Below are 25,938 nucleotides of genomic sequence, written 5' to 3' on the forward strand. Positions count from 1 at the left end.
CCAGACAAAACCGAATAGATTTTCTTATGTAAAATAGTATAACAAAATATAGATTTTCATGGCCAATGCTGCACTTAAACAAACTTGCTATACCTAAAATACTGAGTACTCATTTATTTCTATACACGACATAGTACATATAATATTATACTATTGCACTTATGACCTCCAGGAACGCTGAATAGATTTTCTTGTATGAAATTGCATAACAAAACACAGTAACATTGTTTTTCTCAAATGATATGACATTTAAATATACCAGCTCTATCGAGGATATTAAGCACTTGACTAACTTACACTTGATTGACTAACTTATACTCCTTACCATACATGATACTGTATTTCTCCTATTTTGGCTTGCGGGCAACACCATGTACTTTGTTTAGTATATAACATAATAAAATAATAATAAAGAAAGTATTTCTCCCGAACAACGTTGCATTTAAATATACCCGCTCTACCTAGGATATTGAGCACACTTTGCTTATTATGTATCAGTTACCAGATACGATGCTGTAACATTACTATTAAAACAATTCTTCCACGCGTGACCATTTGGACATTTAAAAATCCCCGTTGATTAACGCAGCACGAGTCTTGTTTTTCCTTATTGGCATCATGCTATGTAGGAGGAAAATGATGAAAAAAAAAAAAAAACAATAAAACTGTGCCCATCCTGACAAAGACGATATTAGGTCGAAAAGTTTGATTTATAAACAAATAAATGTTTGTTTATCTAAAAAAATAAAAAAATCTGTGTTGAATCGACTTACTAAACTTACATTTTGACTGTATACTTAAACAAACCTTTTATCACAGAGAGAGAAAAAAAAAAAAAAGGAATTCACTGTTTAGAATACTCGATAACAATTTAAGATTTAACAATTAAAAAGACCAGACGAGAGCGAAATTGTTTTAAATAAATATTGCTATTTATTAAAAATAAAATTTAAAATTAAAAAAAATCTTTTTGAATAATTAAATATTCATCTTCAGGAAATTAGACAGTTTGTTCTTTCTTTTGTCTTCTTTTTCTTCTTCTTATATGCCATGGTGGTGGTAATCCTTGGCATGACTTGAGATGTTTGTAGTTGAGTCAGAAATGATGTTTATGTGCTTGATTTCAGTGAATGGCGTCGATCATAAAAGTTGCTACATATAATCAAACCACCATCACTGCCTTCCCTAGCTTTCTCCCCTTTCCATATAACTCTCCTATAAAAAGAGGAGAACTTCTCATTGTAAGATGGCTGCTCAATAAAGCTGTGATTACACTTAGTTCTGTGTCGTCTTCATTCTGATACTAACCCATGAACATAACCTGGTGGCAGTACTTTTACAGAATTCGTATCATCCAAGAAGAATGACAGATCGTCAAATAACATGTAAGCAGCATTCCTTTCAGTTTTAATTCCTGTTATGTTTTTTTTTTATTTTATAGCTCAGTTGCTCCCATGTGGATATATTAGTAGCGTGCCCTCACCTGGTTGAGTTCTACAGTCTGTTATTATCATTATCCTTATTATTGTTATTGAGTTACTGTTGCAAGTGATTCTTGCCTAAACGTTTTTTCTTCATCTGTGCATTGATTAATTTCTGCGTCTGTCTCACGGTAATGTCCACTGGAGAGAATATGACTACTGCAACTAATAATCCTTGACTGGCGATATGCTTATACATCAAGGCCCCAGATGGACTCATATTTAGTGGGAAACAGGCAGATTCCTGAAAAATATTTCATAATCGATGGTCCAACTACTCATTATTGACAGGTCTGGACCATAAACCACAAGAAATTCAGGTTGCTATACTTGAGAACTGCCTGGGCGATGACGCCATAAAAATATACCAGGGCATGCAGTTTGACACCCTGGAAACTGAATACACTATGGAGAACATACTACAAGCACTGGGGGAGTATTCCATCAGAATTCTCAATGAAACTTATGAAAGATTCGTGTTCCGTCAGGGTGAGAGAGAGGCCTCTGACAAGTTCTACAATGATTGTACTGTTGAAGTGCAAATTTCTGCGCTCAATGCAGTGACTTACTTCTGCAGGACCAGACTGTAGAAGATGTGTGTGATCAGTTAATCAAGCAGGATTTGCTAAAAATACAGAACCTTACTCTACAGAAGAGTGTAGACATATGCAGAGCGGCTGAAATGGCCTCAACCTACAGTCAAAGAATGGGACTAGATACAACCCAGGTGATGAGGGTACATTAAACCAGTTGAGTGAAGGAACAAATCTCCAAAAGAGAATGCCTATTTTGTGGTTACACAAAATCACTCACAGCAGATGTCCAGCTCATGGCAAACTGCGCCATGATGCAATAAGAAGGGCCGCTATGAGTTCAAGTGTCTCATCAAAGACAGAACGACGCAAAAACAGGGACACAACACATGAATGAATGAAAGCAAGAAGCGTGTTGCACCTCCACCACGAGTACATCAACTAGAGATGGATGGAGAATACACGCACGGTGTGAATGCGATAAAATCCCCCAAAAACAAAAGCAGGCAAAAGGGGCCAAATGCCTTATGCTTCTGAATTAGAAAGAAGTTGTTTTCCAGATTGATACAAGAGCATCTATTAATACTCTCCTGAAAAGTTTCCCAAGAGCATGGAATCCTATAAAGGGTTCTTACCAATGTGGAACAAATTTCTGATGAAACCACTAGGTGTATGCCAAAGAAAAATGAAAAACCTCCAAAACACAACAAACCTACTTTAGTAGAATTTGTAATATTCAAAGATGAAGATGACTGCCAACCACTGCTTGGCCTGTGGGCAAGCATACAAATGGGCCTTGTGGAGATTAAACAGAACTTCCACTGTATCACAGCAGTCAACACAAAGAAAAACTATAAGGAGTTGTTTGATGATCAACTCAGCAAACTGCTGGGTGTTGCCACTCTCCAGCTCAAGCCAGATGCAATACCAGTTGTAATGCCCATTCTGAACTGAAAAGGGTGTTAAGTTGACTAACCAAATTAGGAGTAATTAAACCAGTAGAAAACCCCACTCAATGGGTTAGCCAACTTGTCATCATTATGAAAGAAAAATGGGACAATGAGAATATGCCTGGATCCTCATGAGCTCAACAAAGCACACATGTGGGAGCACTATACCATACCAATCCTCGAGGATGTCCTTCGTGACATGAGAGATGCAAAAATATTCACAAAACTGGACCTCTCATCAGGATATTGGCATGTTGAGCTTGATGATGCACCCAGTGAGCTGACCATCTTTCAGACATGCTTTGGCCAATACTATTGGCGTCAGTTACCATTTGACCTGAACTCTTCAGCAGAGATATCCCAAAGAAAGCTGAATGAACAATTTCAAAACATTCAGAGTTGTCATTATTATACATGATCTGGTCATTTATGAGAAAGACCAAGAAGAACACGACAGGTGACTCCACAAACTACTTCAGAAATGCCAAACAATAGGAGTAAAACTTAACCCAGAAAAACCAGAGACCACGGTCACTTTCATGGGGCATCATATCACCAAAGATGGCATTGGAGTTGACTCAGAAAAAGTGAGAACTATCACTGATATGCCAACACCAGGAAACATTGGAGCTCTCTGCAGATTCCTAGGCATGACAAACTACATAGGGAGATTTATTCCAAATATTGTAACAATGACAAACCCTTCCAGAACCTGACCAAAAAAGATGTTCCGTGGATATGGTCAGATTCTCAACAAGCAGCTTTCAACACTGTAAAATAAACAATCACAAACTCACCCATCCTTACATACTATGACCGCCACAAGGAATTGACTCTTGAGAATGATGCATGTGAGTATTGGTTAGAAGCAGCGCTAACACAGGTTGACAGACTAGTTGCATTTGGAAGTAGATCCCTATCAGATGCTGAACAAAGATATGCACAAATTGAGAGAGATATTGACAGTTGTATATGGCCTTGAAAAATTTTGACTGACCATAAGTTAAGCCCCTTGTCTCAATCAGCAAAAAGCCCCAAAATAGCTACAGAACCTCCTGCTACAGGCCCAGCAATACAACAACACACTCCAATATAAGCCAGAGAAAGATATCCCATTGGCAGTTATGCTGTCACGAGCGTCAACAATCAAGCTAGAGTTGGAAAAAATAATGTTGGTGAATAATCTGACATTGCAACCGACTACAGGCTCACAGAGATACACATGTTACATATAACCAAATCCCCAGCATGCCCTCCCTAACCCTCTCCCCATTCTATATAACTCTCCTAGAAAAAGAGGAGGACTTCTCATTGTAAGATGGCCGCTCAGTAAAGTTGCGATTACACTTAGTTCTGTGTCGTCTTCATTCTGATACTAACCCATGAACATAACAAAAAGGAATTCACTCGAGGAAATAAACATACCTGCTCTATCCAGGTTATTTAGCACTTTGGATTCACTAACATATACCAGTTAACAAATACTAGTGGTAATCACTATACTAAAGCCACCCAACTAAAATTTAGGAGGCTTTCATGATACTTCTAAATCTCACCTAAACGCGTTTCTTACCTTCCGCATCACCTCCATAATGTAATTTCCTGAAGGTTTCGAGTAATGACTCAGCAGTTTTTCAAAATTACTATATAAATAAACCATTTTTTTAAAACCAGACACACATAAAATATAGATTTGTTTTATTAGATATCAAAATATGCCCTCAATTAGCATGTGCACATTGCATAATTTGTTTTTGTTCGTAATTTTTTTTTTTTTTTTACATATTTAGGAGGCTGTCAGAGAACTTCTAAATCCAACTATACTAAGTTTTTTTTTTCATTTAATAGCACTACTACTATATTGTTATTTTCATTATTCCCAAACAGTGAAGAAAAAAAAAAACAAATGAAAAAAAGTGAAATGTAGAAAAGAAAAAAAGAATTTAAAATGAAGAAAACAGAATTAATTAATCAAATAATTAAATTAATAATCGATTAACAAAATTAAATGAACACTGATGACAATAAAACAGGCACAACACTACCTCCATCCACCATAAAAAAAAAAAAAAAAAATTTTGTAATCCCTGCGAGTATTGTCTCATGACCACAAATCAGATACTTCTAAAAAAAAAAAAAAAAGGTGGAAATAATGCCTGGAAGAATGATAAGAAAAAATATACTCATGATAAGAAAAAATATACTACTACATGATAAGACAAAAATATACTACTCTATTCATCCTCCCTGTAAAGGTGCTGGTAATTCTTGGGAGTATTGCCGCATGAGCACAGAATATATACTACATAATCATTACTATAAAAAAGAAGACATAATCCATAGGAGAATATTCTTGTGACAATAAAACGGCACTATACAACCCTTTGCACCTCCCCCCCCCCAAAAAAAAATTCACCGAATAGTAACAGTAACAGTAACTATTACTACTGTTACTACGACTACCGTAACCATGCAACAAAAATTAAGGAGGCCTTCAGAGCACATCTAAATCCAACATTACCGTGTTTCTTCATCCCCCCCCCCCCTAATTTGAAGAGAAATGGTGTCATTTCAAGATTATTTCGATGAATGACTTTGCAGGATTTTTTTATTTTTTATTTTTTTGAATTATTACATAAAGACATTGTTTTCTTTCAAAATTATTATCTTAGCCCTGACCAAATACAAAATCTTATATTTATTTATTTATTTTTTTGTAACAACACTGACGTTAAACTAAGACGAAACAATCTTTTTTACAAATAGCAACGAAAAATATTTATTTATGTAACCTCTACCCCCCCCCCCGTAAAGGTGCTGGTAATCCTTGGGAGTATTGCCTCATGAGCACAGGATATATACTACATAATTATTACTATAAAAAAAAGGAAGATATAATCCAGGTATAGGTTAGTGAAAGACAAGACAATAACAAAGTGAAAACAGAAATTTCATTGGTTGCAACTTTTTTTTTTTTAAGCTGTTTTCCTTCTCATAAATAATAGCCATGCCCGTTTCTCTAGGAATAAAAGCAGGCGAGGAAAAGTCTTACTTTATTGCTTTCAGATAAACTCTCTGATAATTGCTATCAAATTCCAAATGGAGTACGAAATAGTCGTTTAAGGGTCGGTTGAAATTAACGCGCTTTGGAAATTGATTGGTTTCGATATGACAAAATCACATCACAGGGACTGTTTTCTAAGAGAGAAAATAAATGAAAGTATTAACGACTGCTTTACCAGTAATATATCTTTCTCACATGTCAATTGCAATATGCCTTGTTCAGAGTGATTGAAAGTAAAATATATATATATAAAATTTGAAAAAAAACAATAGATATAAAAGGTTGGAGTGTGAGTAAGGGAGCAATGAAAAACAAAATTGACATGTGTGAATGTTCGTCCATTTTTGTAGTGCACACCTTTTAAAGCAATTATAGTCATATCATATCTGAAAGCTTATCGTTGTCCTTAGCATTCTGTTGTGTGATTGGAAAACCTCACAGTTTCTCTAAGCAGGCAGTTGTGTCAACGGTCTGGTGTCAACTGAAAAAAATCAAGACTAACCCTAGTGGATTTATTTATACACGACAACAACAACAACAACAACAACAGCAACAACAAGTATATCGGTTATCTATACGGTTGTAGAATCATAGTGAGGAAAGAGAGTATCAAAGTAACGAAAGCCAGTATCAAAGTAAAGAAAGCCAGTATCAAAGTAAAGAAAGACAGTATCAAAGTAAAAAAAGACAGAATCTAAGTAAAGAAAAAACAGTATCAAAGTAAAGAAAGACAGTATCAAACTAAAGAAAGACATTATCAAAGTAAAGAAAGGCAGTATCAAAGTCTAGAAAGGCAGTATCAAAGTAAAGAAAGACAGGACCAAACTCAGCGAAGTGGGTATCAAAGTAAAGAAAGACAGGACCAAACTCAGCAAAGTGGGTATCAAAGAAAAGAAAGACAGGACCAAACTCAGCAAAGTGGGTATCAAAGTAAAGAAAGACAGTATCAAAGTGAGCAAAGACAGTATCAAAGTCAGGGAAGTGGGTATCAGAGTAAAGAAAGACAGTATCAGAGTAAAGAAAGACAGTATCAAAGTAAAGAAAAACAGTATCAAAGTGAGCAAAGACAGTATCAAAGTCTGGAAAGTGGGTATCAAAGTAAAGAGAGAAGTATCAAAGTAAAGAAAAAACAGTATCAAAGTTAAGAAAAACAGTATCAAAGTAAAGAAAGACAGTATCACATTCTGGAAAGTGGGTATCAAACTAAAGAAAGACAGTATCAAAGTAAAGAAAAAAGTATCAAAGTGAGGAAAGAGGATATCAAAGTAAAGAAAGACAGTATCAAAGTAAAGAAAAAAAGAATCAAAGTGAGGAAAGAGGGTATCAAAGTAAAGAAAGACAGGACCAAACTCTGCAAAGTGGGTATCAAAGTAAAGAAAGATAGTATCAAAGTAAAGAAAAAACAGTATCAAAGTTAAGAAAGACAGTATCAAAGTCTGGAAAGTGGGTATCAAAGTAAAGAAAGACAGTATAAAATTAGGAAAGAGTGTATCAAAGTAAAGAAAGACAGTGGAAAAGTAAAGGAAGACAGTTTAAAAGTAAAGACAGACAGTATCAAAGTAAAGAAAGACAATATCAAAGTAAAGAAAGATAGTGTAAAAGTGAAGAAAGACAGTATCAAAGTCAGGAAAGTGGTATCAAAGTAAAGAAAGAAAGTATCAAAGTAAAGAAAGACTGTGTCAAATCAAAGAAAGACAATATCAAAGTGAGGAAAGAAGCTATCAAAGTAAAGAAAGACAGTATCAAAGTAAAGAAAGACAGTGATAAAATAAAGAAAGACAGTGTCAAACTTAAAAAAGACAGTATCAAAGTAAAGGAAGACAGTATCAGATTAAAGGAAGATGGTATCAAAGTAAAGAAAGACAGTATCAAAGTAAAGAAAAACAGTATAAAAGTCTGGAAAGTGGTATCAAAGTAAAGAAAGACAGTGGTAAAATAAAGAAAAACAGTGTCAAACTTAAGAAAGACAGTATCAAAGTAAAGAAAGGCAGTATCAAAGTCTAGAAAGGCAGTATCAAAGTAAAGAAAGACAGTGGTAAAATAAAGAAAGACAGTGTCAAACTTAAGAAAGACAGTATCAAAGTAAAGAAAGGCAGTATCAAAGTAAAGAAAGACAGTATCAAAGTAAAGAAAGACAGTGGTAAAATAAAGAAAGACAGTGTCAAACTTAAGAAAGACAGTATCAAAGTAAAGAAAGAAAGTATCAAAGTAAAGAAAGACAGTGGTAAAATAAAGAAAGACAGTGTCAAACTTAAGAAAGACAGTATCAAAGTAAAGGAAGACAGTATCAAAGTAAAGAAAGACAGTATCAGATTAAAGAAAGATGGTATCAAAGTAAAGAAAGACAGTATCAAAGTAAAGAAAAACAGTATAAAAGTCTGGAAAGTGGTATCAAAGTAAAGAAAGACTGTGTCAAATCAAAGAAAGACAATATCAAACATAGGAAAGAGGCTATCAAAGTAAAGAAAGACAGTGGTAAAATAAAGAAAAACAGTGTCAAACTTAAGAAAGACAGTATCAAAGTAAAGAAAGGCAGTATCAAAGTCTATAAAGGCAGTATCAAAGTAAAGAAAGACAGTGGTAAAATAAAGAAAGACAGTGTCAAACTTAAGAAAGACAGTATCAAAGTAAAGAAAGGCAGTATCAAAGTAAAGAAAGACAGTATCAAAGTAAAGAAAGACAGTGGTAAAATAAAGAAAGACAGTGTCAAACTTAAGAAAGACAGTATCAAAGTAAAGAAAGAAAGTAAAGAAAGACAGTATCAAAGTAAAGAAAGACATTATCAAAGTAAAGAAAGGCAGTATCAAAGTCTAGAAAGGCAGTATCAAAGTAAAGAAAGACAGTGGTAAAATAAAGAAAGACAGTGTCAAACTTAAGAAAGACAGTATCAAAGTAAAGAAAGACAGTATCAAAGTAAAGAAAGACAGTGGTAAAATAAAGAAAAACAGTGTCAAAGTAAAGAAAGGCAGTATCAAAGTAAAGAAAGACAGTATCAAAGTAAAGAAAGACAGTGGTAAAATAAAGAAAAACAGTGTCAAACTTAAGAAAGACAGTATCAAAGTAAAGAAAGGCAGTATCAAAGTCTAGAAAGGCAGTATCAAAGTAAAGAAAGACAGTGGTAAAATAAAGAAAGACAGTGTCAAACTTAAGAAAGATAGTATCAAAGTAAAGAAAGAAAGTATCAAAGTAAAGAAAGACAGTGGTAAAATAAAGAAAGACAGTGTCAAACTTAAGAAAGACAGTATCAAAGTAAAGGAAGACAGTATCAAAGTAAAGAAAGACAGTATCAGATTAAAGAAAGATGGTATCAAAGTAAAGAAAGACAGTATCAAAGTAAAGAAAAACAGTATCAAAGTCTAGAAAGGGGGAATCATAGTAAAGAAAGACAGTATCAAAGTAAAGAAAGACAGTATCAAAGTAAAGAAAGACAGTATCAAAATAAAGAAAGACAGTATCAAAGTCTGGAAAGTGGGTATCAAAGTAAAGAAAGACAGTATCAAAGTGAGGAAATAGGGTATCAAAATAAAGAAAGCCAGTGGCAAAGTAAAGAAAGACAGTATCAAAGTAAAGAAAGACAGTGTCAAATTAAAGAAAGACAGTATCAAAGTAAAGAAAGACAGTATCAAAGTAAAGAAAAACAGTATCAAAGTCTGGAAAGTGGGTATCAAAGTAAAGAAAAACAGTATCAAAGTCTGGAAAGAGGGTATCAAAGTAAAGAAAGACAGTATCAAAGTGAGGAAATAGGGTATCAAAATAAAGAAAGCCAGTGGCAAAGTAAAGAAAGACAGTATCAAAGTAAAGAAAGACAGTGTCAAAGTAAAGAAAGACAGTATCAAAGTTAGGAAAGTGTGTATCAAAGTAAAGAAAGACTGTGTCAAAGTAAAGAAAGACAGTATCAAAGTAAAGAAAGACAGTATCAATGTAAAAGAAAGACAGTATCAAAGTAAAGAAAGACATTTTCAAAGTAAAGAAAGACAGTATCAAAGTGAGAAAAGTGGGTATCAAAGTAAAGAAAAACAGTATCAAAGTCTGGAAAGTGGGTATCAAAGTAAAGAAAGACAATATCAGAGTAAAGAAAGACAGTATCATAGTAATGAAAAACAGTATCAAACTAAAGAAATCATTAAATCATTTCTCTCTAATAGGCTCATAAGAGTAGTGGTCGATGGACAAAAATCAGAGGCCTGCAGTATTAATGCTGGAGTCCCTCAAGGATCAATCCTGGGCCAAACTCTCTGCCTGATCTACATCAATGACCTCCCTAAACACATACTTAAATCATTCCTTGACATCTATGCTTATGACACGACCATGTACGGCAACACATCAAAGGCTGTAAATGACAAAGTTTTCTCTGATTCTCTCTCCTCTGATTTCGAGTGCGTGGTTCAGTGGGGAAGACATAGCTGGTTATCTTTAATGTATCTAAAACCAAACTCCTATCTTTACATCATCAACACTCTGCCCCCACCTGGACCCAATTGAAATGGATGGCTCTCGTCTAGGAGAAACCCCATGTTTTGACAAGCTTCTAGATTTGTCCTTTACTCCTGATCTGAAATGGAACATGTACATCAAGTCTGTTGCCAAGGTCGCCGGAAAGATGGTGGGATCCGTCTACCGCTCCAGAAGATATCTACCTACTGATGCAATTCTCTATCTATATAAAAGCCAAGTACGTCCAAGGATGGAATACTGCTGCCATATCTGGGCAGGAGCTGCTAAAAACAGCCTATACTGCCTTGACAGAGTACAAAATAGATTTCGTGGCTTAGTGGGGGATGCCCTTTTCTCTACCCTGCAACCTCTCTCCCACAGAAGAGAAGTTGCGACCCTATCCTTGTTTTATCGTTATTTCTATGGCAGGTGCTCGTCTGAACTTCAATCTCTCGTCCCCCCTCGCCAATCTTTCATGAAAAACACCCGTCTAGCTAAATCCATTGTGAAAAATTTCCCCCACTCTTTATCTGTGCCTAAATCAAAACATGGATTCCATGAACAAAGCTTCTTTCTTAGAACTGCACGCCTGTGGAACTCTATTCCGTCTGCCTGCTTCCCATCTGACTACAACTTAGATGTCCTCAAGTCCAACATAAACAAATTCCTAATGAACCGCCCTCTTAAGTAAACACTTCATCAAATCTCCACACTAACATACTGTACTTGCAATAACCCTTATCCCTGAGTGGCTTCCGGGCCTTGATAAATGGTGACCACCGTGTAAAAAAAAAAGAAGAAAAAAAAGAAAGACAGTATCAAAGTTAGGAAAGAGGGTGTCAAAGTAAAGAAAGACAGTATCAAAGTCAGGAAAGTGGGTATCAAAGTAAAGAAAGATCATTAAAGTAAAGAAAAACAGTATCAAAATAAAGAAAGACAGTATCAAAGTGAGGAAAGAAGGTATCAAAGTAAAGAAAGACCGTATCAAAGTAAAGAAAGATAGTATCAAAGTAAAGAAAGACAGTATCAAAGTCAGGAAAATGGTATCAAAGTAAAGAAAGACTGTCAAATCAAAGAAAGACAATATCAAAGTGAGGAAAGAGGCTATCAAAGTAAAGAAAGACAGCATCAAAGTAAAGAAAGGCAGTATCAGAGTAAAGAAAGGCAGTGGTAAAGTAAAGAAAGACAGTGTCAAACTTAAGAAAGACAGTTTCAAAGTAAAGAAAGACAGTATCAAAGTAAAGAATGACAGTATTAAAGTAAAAAAAAGACAGTATCAAAGTGAGGAAAGAGTGTATCAAAGTAAAGAAAGACCGTGTCAAAATAAAGAAAGACAGTATCAAAATGAGGAAAGAGGGTATCAAAGTAAAGAAAGACAGTATCAAAGTAAAGAAAGACAGTATCAGAAAGAAAAAGACTGTATCCAAGTGAACAAAGACGGTTTCAAACTGAAAAAAGACATTATCAAACAGAAGGAAAACTGTGTCAAACATACGAAACAGTATCAAACTGAAGAATGAAATATGAAACTGAACAAAGACATTATCACCTTGAAGAAAGACAGTATCATAGTGTGGAAATACAGTTTCAAACTGACGAAAGACAGTATCGAATTGGAGAAAGACAGTATCAAAATGAAGAACACACTATCAAAGTAAAAAAAGACAGCATCAAACTGAAGACAGACAGTATCAAGGTGGAGAAAGACAATATCAATGTGAAGAAAGACAGCACCAAAATGTAGAAAGACAGTATAAAATTGAAGTAAGACAGTATCAAACTAAAAAAGATAGCATCAAACTGGAGAAAGACAGTATTAATTCGAAAGCAGCCTGTATCAAACTTAAGGAAGAGAGTCACAAAGTGTAAAAAGAGAATATAAAGTGACAAAAAACAGTGTGGAAGTGAAGAAAGATAGTATCTTATTATTATTGACTGGGGATATATATCGATGTGTTATATTCGCTAGTACCTTTTCATCTGATTTAAAGTTATGGTGTAGCTGGTTGCAAAAACGACTGCAAAACTTTCCCACACAAATTCGACCGAGACATAAGAATGACCATTCGAAAAATGGAAAAATTACCAAAAAAGGTTAAGCAAAAACACTCAGTGCTATTTAACAATATCTGTCTGATATATATATATATATATAATATATATATATATATATATATATATATATATATATATATATATATATATATATAAACATTGTTATTTCACTCCAACAATGTGCACAGTGCCAGTTGGAACAAAATTTACAAGAATACTATATAAAGAACTGGGCAGCAAGATGTCTGTCCACATTACACTTGAACTTTTGCATCTTAGTACAGTCAGGGAAACAGGGACCGGCGAGGGAATTCCAATGTTTGGCAGTTTAGTATAGAGGGGGTACAAGTGCTTTGAGTTCATCAGAGTACATTCCATTAAGCATATAATATATTTATCAGTAGTTGAAATTCCAAATCCAAATAATAATTTATAATTCTTCTTTCATAATATTTTATTTTGTTTTACACGTGTTTCATTGAATGGTGTAAGAGCATCAAACGATGCATCAGAAACAGTTTATATGTTTCTAGGAAAAACCAAATCGCTCCAGAGTTTTTTTTTTTTCTTTTGCTATTTCCAATGGATCGTATAAACTGTCTCTGATGAGTTGTTGTTAGGTGTTCGTACACCATTCAATGAAACATGTGTAAGACAAAAGAAAATATATGAAATATTATGAAAAGATATATAGATATATATTTGGCTTTGGAGTGTCAACTACTGATATATACGCTCTGAAAGTGTTAAAGCATTTTCATTGAATTGAATTAATCATGATATTTGGAAAAAAAAAGCTCTGTATATATCATTAGTATATATTTTATAATCGAAAGTACATATATATGTGTGTGTGTGTGTGTGTGTGTGTGGTGGCAGCCAGGGAAAGCAGAATGCAGGGGGCCAAAAGTAACGATATAAAGACTGTCTGAGAACGTCCCTAAAAGACTTTGACATCAGCCCCCAGTCTTGGGAGAGTCGCGCTGCTAAACGTTCGGCCTGGCGTTGCGTCATCAGCCTAGGAGCCGACAGGGCAGAGAATCAACGCATGACACACGACCAGCAGAAGCGCAAGAGGAGGAAGGAGAGAGCTGCCGGTTCACAGCCTGCCGATACCGCCTTCACGTGTCCAGAGTGTGGAAGAGTCTGCCGAGCACGGATTGGCCTCATCAGCCATCTCAGGACCCACAAACCCCTGACGCCGAATTGATTGATACCTTGGTCATCGTCGACTTCGACGGACGAGCAAGAAGAAGAAAAAAGTGTGTGTGTGTGTGTGTGTGTTTTGGGACGATTAATCGGAATCAGAATCAGAAATCAGAAAAATCGGAAGATTTGGGAGTATCGTAATCGGGAAAATTGATGTCTACTTTCCGATGCTAAAACGATTCTTTTAATTGTCTTTTTTTAATTTTATTTTTATTAAAGTAAAACCTTCCATTACTGGTAATAATGGTGAAATAATAAATATTCATTGATTTTAAAATACCAACAAAGCTAAAATCGATAGATCATCCTCCACAAGTGTAATTTTACGTTTAGGAAAATATCTGCATATTTAACATGTGTTTTTACGAAAATCGAGGAAAATAACAATCTTTTATAGTTAAATAATTAGAGATTTATAAAGAATCGGAATTGGTAATTTTATTGGAATCAGGAATTTAGCATGGAATCGGTAATTGTATCAGAATCGGGAAAAATATTGGAATCGTCCCATCACTAATATATATATATATATATATATATATATATATATATATATATGTGTTTGTTTTTCCACTGATGATGGGTTGTTACCCGAAAGGACCTTTGGAATAAGTACCATCCACAGTTTAAAAAAAAAAGAAAGAAAATTCAGGGAGATAAATAAATGAATATAAAAAATAATAATAAAAAACATTATTAACTTATTTATTTATTTATCTGCTCATAACTGCATTGTAAGCCTTCAAAAATATCGGTAAAAACAAAATGTTTTTTTTTTATAAACTTAATAAATTAAGATAGATTTCATTTGAAATATATCAATTTTCAAAGTGCACTTTTATAAACTTTACAAAGTAAAATATAAAGAAATTAATTTTAATTGAACCTAAAATTTACCTTGGATTTATTTTCTGTTATGGACATTTAGTTTCATCAAAAAAAAACAAAAAAAACTAAATGTATCTATTATTGAGAAATTAATGATATAGATTTAAAATTTTCAACTAATTTTTTTTTTTTTAAAGTGCATGATATGAAAATTGCTATGACAATGATATGCTGTATAATATGATGGATATCTATAAATTTCTCGCCCTAAAGAAAACAACATTCTAAAATTTTTATTTTAAAAAATCAATTCAGATAACTTGATTATGTAGTAGAGCTGACATCTATTCAATATAGCCGCCTTCAGACTCAATCACCGCCCCGATACATCTCCAAAACTGGGAGCATGCCTTTTCCACAAGCACCAGCGGGATCTCAGCAAATACTCAGCTGATGGTAGCGATCAGGCTGGCTTTGGTTATGTGGGAGGTAATGTTGGTGATGTTCTTGACATACGACCAAACAAAGTAGTCCAGTGGGTTCAGGTCGGCGGAGTAGGGAAGCCAGTGAGAGAAGGATACAAATTCGTAGCACTCCTGAAGTCAAGTCTGGCTCTCTTTGGACTTGTGGGCCAGCACCAAGTCCTGCTGCCACACCCAGAGTCTGCCAACGGCCACCTGATTGCACCAGGGGATCACCACACTCTTCAGCACATCCGGGTACACTTTGGTGTTGACTTTCAAGCCAACTTTGAAGATGTGAAGTGGCATGATGTGGCCCTCATTTTAAACCACACCAAAGACCATAACCGTCGAGCTGTGACCTCAAGCGATGAACTATCTGGATTTACATTTTGAGGATGCTGGCAATGGTCCTGTTGTCATAACTTGGATCAGTAGAGAACGTGACCTGTACAGTGGCGCATCTCCGATCTTACTCGTTGAACATTGTGTCACTTTCAGACATGATGGAAGGCTCCTATTGCTCTTGGGATTTGTACACAACTGGTAAAAAAAAAACAAAAAAAAAAAACGGTTTTCCTCAAACAGAAATGGAATCATGTCATCTTTTCTAGAACAACAATTTTATCATTCCATCCTGTAATATAACTCTTAAAGACAGACTCAGAGGAAAATTAAATTTGGAAAACAGAAAAAAAAACTCACTTGGACTTGAACAACCTTCCTGACTTGTTCCCTGGCTATCGATATCAGCAGAGTCTAGACCATTTATGAAATTACCTTTTCCCTCTTGATTGTGGTATGATGCTGGTCCATTGCAGCTCTAGGAGATCTATCCTCCCAGGTTTTATCCTCTTCCTTTGAGAAAGGGTTACTTTATTGCTAATTATCTCAGGCGCCTCTACTGAGGATTGCCAACGAGGTTGTTTGTACAGTTTTTTTTTTTTTTTTTAGATCAGAGTGCTCTTCCTTGAGGGGGGGGTAAACTTGTCAATCCCACTTTTCTGATTCTTGTGTCATATTTCTCACTGTGGAAGAGAGAAAGAGAGAGAGAGAGAGAGAGAGAGAGAGAGAGAGAGAGAGAGAGAGAGAGAGAGAGAGAGAGAGAGAGAGAGAAACACCAGATATGAGCAAAGGAAAAAAAAATAAACCCAAAAAACTAAAGGATCTAGTCTGTATGCAGTTTACAAAGCGGACCAGTGAAAGGCGAGTTATTTGGTGTTGTTCGCGTTAGCATACTTTTCTCTGTTAGCAGAATTGTATGAAAAGACTGGTTTAAGATTATTGCAGACGCCCACTCTGTTGGCAAATCGCCATTAAAACAACAAAAGCAGTTAACTGCATTTTTGCAGACCGGTCTTTAAAATCTACTGAATAGAAAGAGTTGGGTCATTTAAAAAAAAAAAAAAAGAAAGAAAGAAAAAAGTGAAAAAAAAAAAAAAAGAAAGAAAAAATTCTCCGTTCAGTTTCGAAAGATAATGCATACCCTCTGTAAGGATGCCTAGATGGGGAATCTATAGTAAAACAAGGGTTGCATAATCACTAACTCTTGAAACAACATTGCTTGAATACTGTGGCAAGGACAAACTCAGGATGATTTGAAACAATACCGGGATATACAAAGGGAAAGATTGGCGTTATTTCAGAGTTTACCTTCTCCTAGAATGGTTGCACAACTAAGACTTCAGCTTCTAGTCTAGTAGTCTACCCTATTGTTGAAATTTTTCTTTTTTAAATAGCTTCAGACAAAGCATCAAGTCACTTGATGTAAGGAACTAAAAAATATTACTTCAAAGTCAATGCTAAGTGTTTGATGGAATAGATTATGACCCAGAAAACAGCAAGTCTTCTCCCTTTGTCAGAAACCTCATTCATTGAAGGTGAGGACTAAAGGACGAAATAAGTGAAGTGAGAGTTACTGATAGGATTACTATTACTGTTGATGTGAAGATTAGTATTATTGCCGTCACCATCATCATCATCGTTGTTGTCAGCATCATCATCGTCGTCGTCGTCATCATCATCATCATCATCATCATCGTTGTCGTCGTAATCAGCATCATCATCATCGTTGTCATCGTCGTCGTCATCATCATCATCATCATCATCATCGCCATCATCGTCATCATCGTCATCTACATCATCATTATTATTGACTTCATTCCTATGATTAGTTTAGCGATTATTATTGGTACTATTATAATAACCACTCTGGAATTTTGCGAAGATCTCCATCATTCCAGTAATTACAGGAGCGACTGGAACCATAGAAAAAAGTTTCAAAAGCTATCTGTCAAATATACTCGGTGGACCGAGCGTAAGAGAGACTAAAACTACTGCACTTAAAGGGACGGTTAAAATTTTGAAAAGATCTCTCGGTTGGAATGTCTGAGTTAGTGGATGATGTTTGGCATCTGGTAGGATGTCCCATCCTCAACTTGAACAAACAATAAGAAAATTGAAAAAAAAAAGTGGATGTTATAACTCTTCTTACAATTATCATATTCGTTATTGTTATTATTACCCCTATCATTAACATTTCTATCGTTTTAATGACCTTGGTGTTTGGTTGAACTGGTACGCGTATGGTGAATATATGTCACTGTCTTGTAATGTATAAATCAAAAACCCTTAGGTTCAATCCTCAGTGTAGGCAACTGAAAAATACAATTGTGAATTACTTAAACTTAGAACCTCCATCCACTTTTGGCTGATGGAACAAGAGCATGCTACTCTGTGAAAGGGTTGCATTCGAAATTCCGTCCAAATTCCCGAGTTTGATAGAAACATTCCCGAGTTCAACAAGATACACCTGAAGAAGACCAGAGGTTATATTGGCAAAAACATTGTGAAAATAAAACTCAAGATGAGAACAGTAGTCTGAAGAATCCAAATAATATGAATTATCAATCATTATCTCAAAAGATACACCTGAAGAAGGTCGGAGGTTACATCGACCAAAACGTTGTGAAAATAACACTCAAGATGAGAACAGTAGTCTGAAGAATCCAAATAATACGAATTATCAATCATTATCTCAAAAGATACACTGAAGAAGGTCGGAGGTTACATCGACCAAAACGTTGTGAAAATCACACTCAAGATGAGAACAGTAGTCTGAAGAATCCAAATAATACCAATTATCAATCATTATCTCAAAAGATACACTGAAGAAGGTCGGAGGTTACATCGACCAAAACGTTGTGAAAATAACACTCAAGATGGGAACAGTAGTCTGAAGAATCCAAATAATACGAATTATCAATCATTATCTAAAAAGATACACCTGAAGAAGGTCGGAGGTTACATCGACCAAAACGTTGTGAAAATAACACTCAAGATGAGAACAGTAGTCTGAAGAATCCAAATAATACGAATTATCAATCATTATCTCAAAAGATACACCTGAGGAAGGTCGGAGGTTACATCGACCAAAACATTGTGAAAATAACACTCAAGATGAGAACAGTAGTCTGAAGAATCCAAATAATACGAATTATCAATCATTATCTCAAAAGATACACCTGAAGAAGGTCGGAGGTTACATCGACCAAAACATTGTGAAAATAAAACTCAAGATGAGAACAGTAGTCTGAAGAATCCAAATAATATGAATTATCAATCATTATCTTAAAAGATACACCTGAAGAAGGTCGGAGGTTACATCGACCAAAACGTTGTGAAAATAACACTCAAGATGAGAACAGTAGTCTGAAGAATCCAAATAATACAAATTATCAATCATTATCTCAAAAGATACACTGAAGAAGGTCGGAGGTTACATCGACAAAAACGTTGTGAAAATAACACTCAAGATGGGAACAGTAGTCTGAAGAATCCAAATAATACAAATTATCAATCATTATCTCAAAAGATACACTGAAGAAGGTCGGAGGTTACATCGACCAAAACGTTGTGAAAATAACACTCAAGATGAGAACAGTAGTCTGAAGAATCCAAATAATACGAATTATCAATCATTATCTCAAAAGATACATCTGAAGAAGGTCGGAGGTTACATCGACCAAAACGTTGTGAAAATAACACTCAAGATGAGAACAGTAGTCTGAAGAATCCAAATAATACGAATTATCAATCATTATCTCAAAAGATACACTGAAGAAGGTCGGAGGTTACATCGACCAAAACGTTGTGAAAATAACACTCAAGATGGGAACAGTAGTCTGAAGAATCCAAATAATACGAATTATCAATCATTATCTAAAAAGATACACCTGAAGAAGGTCGGAGGTTACATCGACCAAAACGTTGTGAAAATAACACTGAAGATGAGAACAGTAGTCTGAAGAATCCAAATAATACGAATTATCAATCATTATCTCAAAAGATACACCTGAGGAAGGTCGGAGGTTACATCGACCAAAACGTTGTGAAAATAAAACTCAAGATGAGAACAGTAGTCTGAAGAATCCAAATAATACAAATTATCAATCATTATCTCAAAAGATACACCTGAAGTAGGTCTGAGGTTACATCGACCAAAACGTTGTGAAAATAACACTCAAGATGGGAACAGTAGTCTTAAGAATCCGAATAATACGAATTATCAATCATTATCTCAAAAGATACACTGAAGAAGGTCGGAGGTTACATCGACCAAAACGTTGTGAAAATAACACTCAAGATGAGAACAGTAGTCTGAAGAATCCAAATAATACGAATTATCAATCATTATCTCAAAAGATACATCTGAAGAAGGTCGGAGGTTACATCGACCAAAACGTTGTGAAAATAACACTCAAGATGGGAACAGTAGTCTGAAGAATCCAAATAATACGAATTATCAATCATTATCTCAAAAGATACATCTGAAGAAGGTCGGAGGTTACATCGACCAAAACGTTGTGAAAATAACACTCAAGATGAGAACAGTAGTCTGAAGAATCCAAATAATACGAATTATCAATCATTATCTCAAAAGATACATCTGAAGAAGGTCTGAGGTTACATCGACCAAAACGTTGTGAAAATAACACTCAAGATGAGAACAGTAGTCTGAAGAATCCAAATAATATGAATTATCAATCATTATCTCAAAAGATACATCTGAAGAAGGTCTGAGGTTACATCGACCAAAACGTTGTGAAAATAACACTCAAGATGGGAACAGTAGTCTGAAGAATCCAAATAATACGAATTATCAATCATTATCTCAAAAGATACACCTGAAGAAGGTCGGAGGTTATATCGACCAAAACGTTGTGAAAATAACACTCAAGATGAGAACAGTAGTCTGAAGAATCCAAATAATATGAATTATCAATCATTATCTCAAAAGATACACCTGAAGAAGGTCGGAGGTTACATCGACCAAAACGTTGTGAAAATAACACTCAAGATGAGAACAGTAGTCTGAAGAATCCAAATAATACGAATTATCAATCATTATCTAAAAAGATACACCTGAAGAAGGTCGGAGGTTACATCGACCAAAACGTTGTGAAAATAACACTCAAGATGAGAACAGTAGTCTGAAGAATCCGAATAATACGAATTATCAATCATTATCTCAAAAGATACACTGAAGAAGGTCGGAGGTTACATCGACCAAAACGTTGTGAAAATAACACTCAAGATGGGAACAGTAGTCTGAAGAATCCAAATAATACGAATTATCAATCATTATCTCAAAAGATACATCTCAAGAAGGTCGGAGGTTACATCGACCAAAACGTTGTGAAAATAACACTCAAGATGAGAACAGTAGTCTGAAGAATCCAAATAATACGAATTATCAATCATTATCTCAAAAGATACATCTGAAGAAGGTCTGAGGTTACATCAACCAAAACGTTGTGAAAATAACACTCAAGATGAGAACAGTAGTCTGAAGAATCCAAATAATATGAATTATCAATCATTATCTCAAAAGATACATCTGAAGAAGGTCTGAGGTTACATCGACCAAAACGTTGTGAAAATAACACTCAAGATGGGAACAGTAGTCTGAAGAATCCAAATAATACGAATTATCAATCATTATCTCAAAAGATACACCTGAAGAAGGTCGGAGGTTATATCGACCAAAACGTTGTGAAAATAACACTCAAGATGAGAACAGTAGTCTGAAGAATCCAAATAATACGAATTATCAATCATTATATCAAAAGATACACCTGAAGAAGGTCGGAGGTTACATCGACCAAAACGTTGTGAAAATAACACTCAAGATGAGAACAGTAGTCTGAAGAATCCAAATAATACGAATTATCAATCATTATCTCAAAAGATACATCTGAAGAAGGTCTGAGGTTACATCAACCAAAACGTTGTGAAAATAACACTCAAGATGAGAACAGTAGTCTGAAGAATCCAAATAATATGAATTATCAATCATTATCTCAAAAGATACATCTGAAGAAGGTCTTAGGTTACATCGACCAAAACGTTGTGAACATAACACTCAAGATGGGAACAGTAGTCTGAAGAATCCAAATAATACGAATTATCAATCATTATCTCAAAAGATACACCTGAAGAAGGTCGGAGGTTATATCGACCAAAACGTTGTGAAAATAACACTCAAGATGAGAACAGTAGTCTGAAGAATCCAAATAATATGAATTATCAATCATTATCTCAAAAGATACATCTGAAGAAGGTCTGAGGTTACATCGACCAAAACGTTGTGAAAATAACACTCAAGATGGGAACAGTAGTCTGAAGAATCCAAATAATACGAATTATCAATCATTATCTCAAAAGATACACCTGAAGAAGGTCGGAGGTTACATCGACCAAAACGTTGTGAAAATAACACTCAAGATGGGAACAGTAGTCTGAAGAATCCAAATAATACGAATTATCAATCATTATCTAAAAAGATACACCTGAAGAAGGTCGGAGGTTACATCGACCAAAACGTTGTGAAAATAACACTCAAGATGAGAACAGTAGTCTGAAGAATCCAAATAATACGAATTATCAATCATTATCTAAAAAGATACACCTGAAGAAGGTCGGAGGTTACATCGAACAAAACATTGTGAAAATAACACTCAAGATGAGAACAGTAGTCTGAAGAATCCAAATAATACGAATTATCAATCATTATCTAAAAAGATACACCTGAAGAAGGTCGGAGGTTACATCGACCAAAACGTTGTGAAAATAACACTGAAGATGAGAACAGTAGTCTGAAGAATCCAAATAATACGAATTATCAATCATTATCTCAAAAGATACACCTGAAGAAGGTCGGAGGTTACATCGACCAAAACGTTGTGAAAATAACACTCAAGATGAGAACAGTAGTCTGAAGAATCCAAATAATACGAATTATCAATCATTATCTAAAAAGATACACCTGAAGAAGGTCGGAGGTTACATCGACCAAAACGTTGTGAAAATAACACTCAAGATGAGAACAGTAGTCTGAAGAATCCAAATAATACGAATTATCAATCATTATCTAAAAAGATAAACCTGAAGAAGGTCGGAGGTTACATCGACCAAAACGTTGTGAAAATAACACTCAAGATGAGAACAGTAGTCTGAAGAATCCAAATAATACGAATTATCAATCATTATCTCAAAAGATACACCTGAAGAAGGTCGGAGGTTATATCGACCAAAACGTTGTGAAAATAACACTCAAGATGAGAACAGTAGTCTGAAGAATCCAAATAATACGAATTATCAATCATTATCTCAAAAGATACACCTGAAGAAGGTCGGAGGTTACATCGACCAAAACGTTGTGAAAATAACACTCAAGATGAGAACAGTAGTCTGAAGAATCCAAATAATACGAATTATCAATCATTATCTCAAAAGATACACCTGAAGAAGGTCGGAGGTTACATCGACCAAAACGTTGTGAAAATAACACTCAAGATGAGAACAGTAGTCTGAAGAATCCAAATAATACGAATTATCAATCATTATCTAAAAAGATACACCTGAAGAAGGTCGGAGGTTACATCGACCAAAACGTTGTGAAAATCACACTCAAGATGAGAACAGTAGTCTGAAGAATCCAAATAATACGAATTATCAATCATTATCTCAAAAGATACACCTGAAGAAGGTCGGAGGTTACATCGACCAAAACGTTGTGAAAATAACACTCAAGATGGGAACAGTAGTCTGAAGAATCCAAATAATACGAATTATCAATCATTATCTAAAAAGATACACCTGAAGAAGGTCGGAGGTTACATCGACCAAAACGTTGTGAAAATAACACTCAAGATGAGAACAGTAGTCTGAAGAATCCAAATAATACGAATTATCAATCATTATCTCAAAAGATACACCTGAAGAAGGTCGGAGGTTACATCGACCAAAACGTTGTGAAAATAACACTCAAGATGAGAACAGTAGTCTGAAGAATCCAAATAATACGAATTATCAATCATTATCTAAAAAGATACACCTGAAGAAGGTCGGAGGTTACATCGACCAAAACGTTGTGAAAATAACACTCAAGATGAGAACAGTAGTCTGAAGAATCCAAATAATACGAATTATCAATCATCATCTCAAAAGATACACCTGAAGAAGGTCGGAGGTTATATCGACCAAAACGTTGTGAAAATAACACTCAAGATGAGAACAGTAGTCTGAAGAATCCAAATAATCCGAATTATCAATCATTATCTCAAAAGATACACCTGAAGAAGGTCGGAGGTTACATCGACCAAAACGTTGTGAAAATAACACTCAAGATGAGAACAGTAGTCTGAAGAATCCAAATAATACGAATTATCAATCATTATCTCAAAAGATACACCTGAAGAAGGTCGGAGGTTACATCGACCAAAACGTTGTGAAAATAACACTCAAGATGAGAACAGTAGTCTGAAGAATCCAAATAATACGAATTATCAATCATTATCTCAAAAGATACACCTGAAGAAGGTCGGAGGTTACATCGACCAAAACGTTGTGAAAATAACACTCAAGATGAGAAGAGTAGTCTGAAGAATCCAAATAATACGAATTATCAATCATTATCTAAAAAGATACACCTGAAGAAGGTCGGAGGTTACATCGACCAAAACGTTGTGAAAATAACACTCAAGATGAGAACAGTAGTCTGAAGAATCCAAATAATACGAATTATCAATCATTATCTCAAAAGATACACCTGAAGAAGGTCGGAGGTTACATCGACCAAAACGTTGTGAAAATAACACTCAAGATGGGAACAGTAGTCTGAAGAATCCAAATAATACGAATTATCAATCATTATCTAAAAAGATACACCTGAAGAAGGTCGGAGGTTACATCGACCAAAACGTTGTGAAAATAACACTCAAGATGAGAACAGTAGTCTGAAGAATCCAAATAATACGAATTATCAATCATTATCTAAAAAGATACACCTGAAGAAGGTCGGAGGTTACATCGACCAAAACGTTGTGAAAATAACACTCAAGATGAGAACAGTAGTCTGAAGAATCCAAATAATACGAATTATCAATCATCATCTCAAAAGATACACCTGAAGAAGGTCGGAGGTTATATCGACCAAAACGTTGTGAAAATAACACTCAAGATGAGAACAGTAGTCTGAAGAATCCAAATAATCCGAATTATCAATCATTATCTCAAAAGATACACCTGAAGAAGGTCGGAGGTTACATCGACCAAAACGTTGTGAAAATAACACTCAAGATGAGAACAGTAGTCTGAAGAATCCAAATAATACGAATTATCAATCATTATCTCAAAAGATACACCTGAAGAAGGTCGGAGGTTACATCGACCAAAACGTTGTGAAAATAACACTCAAGATGAGAACAGTAGTCTGAAGAATCCAAATAATACGAATTATCAATCATTATCTAAAAAGATACACCTGAAGAAGGTCGGAGGTTACATCGACCAAAACGTTGTGAAAATAACACTCAAGATGAGAACAGTAGTCTGAAGAATCCAAATAATACGAATTATCAATCATTATCTCAAAAGATACACCTGAAGAAGGTCGGAGGTTACATCGACCAAAACGTTGTGAAAATAACACTCAAGATGAGAACAGTAGTCTGAAGAATCCAAATAATACGAATTATCAATCATTATCTAAAAAGATACACCTGAAGAAGGTCGGAGGTTACATCGACCAAAACGTTGTGAAAATAACACTCAAGATGAGAACAGTAGTCTGAAGAATCCAAATAATACGAATTATCAATCATTATCTCAAAAGATACACCTGAAGAAGGTCGGAGGTTACATCGACCAAAACGTTGTGAAAATAACACTCAAGATGAGAACAGTAGTCTGAAGAATCCAAATAATACGAATTATCAATCATTATCTAAAAAGATACACCTGAAGAAGGTCGGAGGTTACATCGACCAAAACGTTGTGAAAATAACACTCAAGATGAGAACAGTAGTCTGAAGAATCCAAATAATACGAATTATCAATCATCATCTCAAAAGATACACCTGAAGAAGGTCGGAGGTTATATCGACCAAAACGTTGTGAAAATAACACTCAAGATGAGAACAGTAGTCTGAAGAATCCAAATAATCCGAATTATCAATCATTATCTCAAAAGATACACCTGAAGAAGGTCGGAGGTTACATCGACCAAAACGTTGTGAAAATAACACTCAAGATGAGAACAGTAGTCTGAAGAATCCAAATAATACGAATTATCAATCATTATCTCAAAAGATACACCTGAAGAAGGTCGGAGGTTACATCGACCAAAACGTTGTGAAAATAACACTCAAGATGAGAACAGTAGTCTGAAGAATCCAAATAATACGAATTATCAATCATTATCTAAAAAGATACACCTGAAGAAGGTCGGAGGTTACATCGACCAAAACGTTGTGAAAATAACACTCAAGATGAGAACAGTAGTCTGAAGAATCCAAATAATACGAATTATCAATCATTATCTCAAAAGATACACCTGAAGAAGGTCGGAGGTTACAT

The 25,938-nt window shown here is 34.9% G+C and overlaps 1 long non-coding RNA gene across 1 annotated transcript in view; it reads left to right on the forward strand.

Moving 5' to 3' along the window:
- The first annotated feature begins 1,238 nt into the window (after nt 1-1,238).
- The window catches only part of LOC145268322 (uncharacterized), a 75,421-nt gene continuing 50,721 nt past the window's right edge, over nt 1,239-25,938 (forward strand). The window contains exon 1 of the long non-coding RNA XR_013864874.1: nt 1,239-1,385. This is a non-coding gene — a long non-coding RNA (uncharacterized LOC145268322). The remainder of the gene's footprint in view (nt 1,386-25,938) is intronic.

This window comes from Euprymna scolopes, chromosome 43 (assembly GCF_053919585.1).
Source record: "Euprymna scolopes isolate OS-2025 chromosome 43, ASM5391958v1, whole genome shotgun sequence".
In the NCBI taxonomy this organism is placed as follows: Eukaryota; Metazoa; Mollusca; class Cephalopoda; order Sepiida; family Sepiolidae; genus Euprymna; species Euprymna scolopes.